Source organism: Medicago sativa, chromosome 4, assembly GCF_051527215.1.
Source record: "Medicago sativa cultivar Bolivia chromosome 4, Bolivia_mono, whole genome shotgun sequence".
NCBI classification, from domain to species: Eukaryota; Viridiplantae; Streptophyta; class Magnoliopsida; order Fabales; family Fabaceae; genus Medicago; species Medicago sativa.
The window spans coordinates 85,752,286-85,758,584 of NC_140752.1; the positions used below are offsets into that span (position 1 = coordinate 85,752,286).

Sequence of the window (6,299 nt, forward strand, 5' to 3'; positions counted from 1 at the left end):
TAAATAATTATCACTTTTCTCCCTTAACTTTCAAGGTGTAGCGATTATCCCTTTGGTTGTACCTATATATCATGTAATTAGGTGTGAAAAATGCGTTTAAGCATATCATTTATTACGTGGGTGAGTTTAAAGATATCATTGCTATTTGCTAGTCTAGCCCTTTAGAAAACACGACCTTTAACGTTACGAACATTGCACAAGATTTTTTTTTTTCCTTGACTCTTTTGTACATGAAAAGTTTAATACCTTTAATCACACTGCATGCACCAAAAGCAATCAAAGCATGCGTTTCTCTTAATAAAAAACAAAAAAGTCTTGCATTTCACAACCATTGTCTTCCACCTTTCCTTGTATTATTTATCTCTCCTATCTTTTGTGATGGTTGACACTTCAACTTAGTGTGTGTTTGGTTCAACTTTGGATATAATTGATTATAACAGAATTGATTTTAATAGAATTGATTCTGACAGAATTGATTGTGAGAGAATTGATTTATGTTTGGATACAATAATGCAGAATTGATTAAACAAAATGAATGTTGTTTGGATAGTTTTTTTTATCAAAATTGATTTTGAATGTATAATTACTAAAATAGACATAGCTAAATTCAAGTAAATGTGCATAGTTGAATGAATATGTAGATCAATATTAAATGTAGATATATTATTTAATTTAAGTAGATCAATATTACAAAATATTTGTTCATATATTTTATATTTTTTGATCAAATATATTTAAGTTAAATAATACTAGAATTAGTTGCAAAAAATGATAAAATATAGCGTAAAAGAAAGGTAAAAGAAAAAATACAGTAAATCTGAATGGGGACACCGTAAAGGAAAATCCAAAATTTGGTAACTCATGACCATAAACATTTTTCGGGGGCCAATTTGGTTGGTTAAGTTTTCTGATTAAATTTGGTTCATCAAATTAATTACAAAGCAAAAAGAAGAAGAATTGATAAAGGGCAATAAAGAAAAAAAATAGGTTGTAATAATTAAAATATTAAATTTAATGTAGAATTGATTCTAGGAATGCCAAAAGCTAGGAATTGTAGCTTCAAGGAGAATTGCTTTTGGAGGATAGAAGCAATTCTGAAAAGCCAAACCAAACAGCATTGAAAACCCAATTTCCACTTCCGAGGTTTGTAGAAGTGCTTCTTGTTCTGAAAAGCCAAAACAGACAGACCCTTAATTGTAACATGTTACCAAGGCTGGATGGCAAACCAAAACATTGCGAATCTCTTCAAAACTATCCCTACGTATCAATGCTCGAATTGATACAAAAATTTGCCATTCATGATCAATCAGTAGCAAAAAAGTTTAGCAAATAACTAGGTCCCAGTCATGAGATTTGGCTCAAAGGGGAGTCAGGACTAAAGAATGACATCTTCTTTACTCTCTCAAACGTGTTGCTAAAAGACTCCTTCATACACTACAAAAAAAAAAAAAAGACTCCTTCATAAAATCTATTATGACTAGGTACATTCATTTATTAACATACAAGACCAATTTAAAACTCAAAATACTAAAAAGACTAATCTAACACAAATGTTAAACTTGAAGGACTTCATAATGTATTTATGGATTATAATTAAATAATTTAAAAGACCTATCATATATTTTGACAAGATTAAATAAGAAAAATATGTGGCCCTTGGCCCTCTTTTTGTAAAAAAATGATAAAGTTGTGCATAAGCACCAATAATGCAAGAAGACCTCTAAACCCATTTGAGACGCTTTATTTTTATTTTTTTTAGGCCAAATGCATCTAAAGGTCCTTTAAGTTTTTTCGTTTTTCCTAAAGTGGTCCTTTAAGTTTCAAAAGTCCCAAACAAGTCTTTTAAGTTTCAAAAGTCCCAAACAAGTCCTTTTAGTTTTTGAATCGTTTCAAACAAGTCCTTTTAGCGGATGATGGTGATGATTCAGATGATAGCAACAAAGAGCATCATCCAACCATTTGCCATGCCTAAAAAGATGACTAATTTTAAGTGGGTGTTAGGAGCCAGATTTGGTACCAAAGATGAGTTCAAGGAAGCAATTACCAACTATGTTATCTACAATAGGACTTGTTTGAAACGATTCAAAAACTAAAAGGACTTGTTTGGGACTTTTGAAACTTAAAAGACTTGTTTGGGACTTTTGAAACTTAAAGGAGCACTTTGGAAAAAACGAAAAACTTAAAGGACCTTTAGATGCATTTGACCTTTTTTTAAATATATGAAGTTCTACCGAAAAGAATCAACAAATCAGAAAAATGAAAATTGAAAACGACAATGTAACCAAAAGAGTTTTGTTTTTCTTTGAGTAGACCAGAGATTAGGGTAAATTATTTTAGAGTTTTTCTCGTTATAGTTTTGTATGCTGATTGTATTCCTTAATTTACTTATGTTGTTTTTTCGATCACAAATTTTGGTGCTAGCATGCTTAGAAAATTCTTCTGATTACAATGCAAGCCTCATGTAGGTGATATTTTTGGTTCATTTTGATTTTAGTGACGAACTTTGATATGGAGCAGTTGATTTCACATATGTTTGGATGAATAATGAGTGTCACATGAGTTTTGCAAAATCACAGGAAAACCGTGATTTTCTTACAACTCTAAAGTGTAGTTTTTACTAAGATTGAGGTGACTCGCCAAAATTATGTTGAACTTATTGTCAATCATTTTTCACACAGCAATGCTATATTAAGCGAGAGAAAACGTCACGAGGGCATAGCGAAATTGAATGGACCAATAGAAAACCAAGGCAAGCGGAATTCATGGGAGTTGGGTTGAAAAAATGGGAGCCTATAAAAAAGTGGAAGTGAATGGAATACACGTCGGGATCAATTCGCTAGATATCCTTTCGCGAGATACATCATTTCCCTTTTTCACATTTGCAACAACTTGGAAAATAAGTTTCCTCTTTTGCTTTAACATTATTATTGCTGAAGATTACAATCAACCATTTTTTACACTTGGATTCAATCAATGCAAAATAATAACACTAATTTTTTTTTAATGATTGCGTTTAAGTTTTCATTTTTTAATAAGAAAATACTAGTAAATAATTGTTAGATTAGTAATTTCCCCTTCATCAAGTTTAAATTCGAATTCTCCACCTCCTTCAACTCTTAAGTCAATCCAACCACTTGCCTTTTTTCATTTGATACTGCTTTGTAATAAGAGGGGTATTATGAGAACATATTATAGGAGGATAAAGCATTCTCCCTTTTAATGTTGGCAAGTATTCATGATTGTGAAGCTCATCCACCTTGATCAATTGCTTTAGTCTTTCTGATACATGTTTTTAGTTTGTAAATTCTTTAAATGATTTAATTTCCTGATGGTTAAATGGTTATATCTTTAATTTTACAGTGTGTTGAAACTGTGGAGAGGTCGAGTCCAAAGCCGACCCTATTGTTTGAAATAGAGATGACAATTTAATCTAAATACCAACCCTCCATCCAATTATAAATTCATCAAGTTCATCCACTAAAAAAGAAGTAGAATTCACCCCAAGAAAATGACATTGGGTATGAAGTTTCCACCGTCATCATTTAGGAACGATTAATATCCGTTGAAAAAACTGTGGAGCACATAATATGAGTTCTCATTTTCAACCATTTTCTTTTTCTGTACGTATCAACAAGGAGTTAAACCTCTAACCACATGTTTAAAAGGACTAAATCCATTACCACTCGGACCAATCCATCGTTAACGGATTGAATAGATATCTATTTATTGAAAATATTATAATTGATGAATAGATCGAATATTTTTGTATAAAAAAATGAATTTGATTGCTAACGGATTAGTGGATTGTTTTAATCCATCTATAACCGTTTAAATCCAAATTTAAGAGACTCATGAGTTTGATGAACATAAAAGAGGACAACGAATATTTGAGAGAATGGTCTAGAAGGTACAATCGATTGATCCTAATAGCAGTACCATGTGTTTACAAATAAGATTAGAATGATTACAAAATAAGTAATACTTTTTTCTTTGTGATAACTTTTCAACCAAGGAAATTCATTATCAATTCATTGTTGTAAGGAAATGATTTCATTTACAAACAAAATTCATAGCCTATTTTTCACCTGTCCCTAACAACTCCTATGCTCCTATAAGGTTATAACCATATAGATAAAAGGCATTTATGATTCTATATGAGACAAAGTTGATGACTTTTTGTGATTGAAAGTCCCTTATTTTTCTGATTGAAGCTTGAAAGCTGATGCAGAACAGAAGCAAGGGTTAGCAAGCGCTAAACTTAACTGATAAACAGACAGGTTGCAAGCGACAAACCTATCAAATAAGAGTTTCTGGAATCCACCGGAATTGAGAGAAAAGTCTCGAATATTTTTATTGAATGAAAAAAAAAAAAGTCTCTTGGGCTGCATAAGTTTTGTTTAAATACTAAAAGAAATAACAATCTCGTATGGATCGAAAAATAACAATACGAAATAAAATAGAAAGTTATAGAAAACGCTGAAATATTATAAGGCAGTTTCGGGCCTTCAGACAACCTCAAATGACTAAAATACCCCCTACGTCATGGTGAAGCGATGAGTTTTGCACGTGAAGTCCAGGGCTTTCCGAAAAAGTATAATTCAGGTCAATCGGACATATGCAAAATCTGCACCATTCCGATTGAACATTTCTTGCGCGCCACTTCGTCTTCAATTTGCACTGCCAGCTTGTCTACATCAAAAGCTGTATCCGAAGAACTTCTTAATCTACACCTAATTTGAAGTAGCTGGGTGGAAAACTACAGTTGATAGTCAAGATTTTTGTGGTCTATCATGTCTGTTGACTGTGAACTATTAGTATATTGCTCTCCATGATGTCAACAGAAGTGATCAAATTTGTGTGCATCTACCACAACCATGCAACTCGTGAACATGTTGGAAATGTATAAAGTTCTTTAGGGTCGTTTTTTTAATCAAGTTATGGGTTTGAAGTATTAACGGGCTTAGCCGTTAAGTAATATCCATTAGAGATTCTGACTAGTCATCTTTAGCGGACATTTTTCTTTCAGACACTTTTATTTTAAAGACTCAAACATGAGACATTACTTAAATGTTTGATGTACTATATTATCCACCTAAAATGAGGATGTACTACATAACAATTTTTCTTGTACTTATAACTTGATGTAAACATATGTTTTTTTTATATATTTTTGGGTACAATGAATATCATGTCAGCAACTTGAATGAGTCAATACTCAATACACGTGATTATCCAATTTCAAGTCCCAAGTCGCTTTACATTTTATATATATATTTTAGGGCGAGGTCTAACATGAGGGAGCCAATAGGTCCCTCATGTGATGAGGGAGCAAAAGATGCTTTTTTTTTACCTTAGGATTAACACAATGGATTGGATCTACTCCACCTCAGCAAGAGAGCACCTACACCTCTCCACACTCAATCAAAACAGACCACACTTTATCTTCTTTGATGTTTCTCTCTCTTAAGTTTTTCCCCATTTTACAACCTAGAAATCATATGCATACACAGTCTGTTAAACAAGGCCACTAGGTTTTGACCTTTTCTCTGTTTTATCAATTTGATCTTGCCATTGGCCTTATGCATGATAGTACTATCTTTTCTTTCACTCAAAGATATTTTCATGAACATATAAATCCTGATATGAAATTGTACCTTTGGTTCAGGAAATTTACAGGCTACTAAAACTGCTGCGTTAAAATGTGAGGAAGCAAATTTTGAGCAGTTCAAACTTATGGTTGGTGATCAATTATCAGCTGATGATACACATCGCATGAATAATCATCTTGCTAAGAACGAAGTTTTGGAGCATTGAATATTTTGTCTGTGTTCCAATCACAACTTGGCCACAACTCTTGGAAGTTTAAATCGCTAATTGTAAAAACTCAAAATCCATCCAAAACGTAGGGTTTCCGATTTTACTGTGAAAAGTTGTCATTTCCATGAAAAATAAATATTTAAACGCGTTTTTTTAAAGAACCCTAAAAAAAAAAATATGTAATTAGCTTGTTGATTTGAAAAATAAGCTTTTGCTTTCTTTATGCCATTCAATTCCAAACAAAACTGCGTAAAAATGGTTGAATTTCATTGTGTACCAAGGGAGATCCATCCGGGTCGATTCGCGGGTCAAAAAACCCGTTTTAGTGCCTACGGGCGAAGAAGATGACATTAAAAAAACATAAAAAAATAAAAATACTGCCTTCGCAAAAATCGAACTGTTACCCCATGACAAATGAATTACCCCATGACAAATGAATTCTAAAACATGTCCAACCGTACTGCGATTACAATTGTTAATTT

General features: G+C 32.3%; 1 long non-coding RNA gene across 1 annotated transcript; it reads left to right on the top strand.

The window, feature by feature from the left end:
- The first annotated feature begins 5,285 nt into the window (after positions 1–5,285).
- LOC146933077 (uncharacterized) lies at positions 5,286–6,045 on the top strand. The gene is made up of 2 exons (XR_015008415.1): positions 5,286–5,531; positions 5,666–6,045. It is a non-coding gene; the product is annotated as an uncharacterized LOC146933077 (long non-coding RNA).
- The last annotated feature ends 254 nt before the right edge of the window (positions 6,046–6,299 follow it).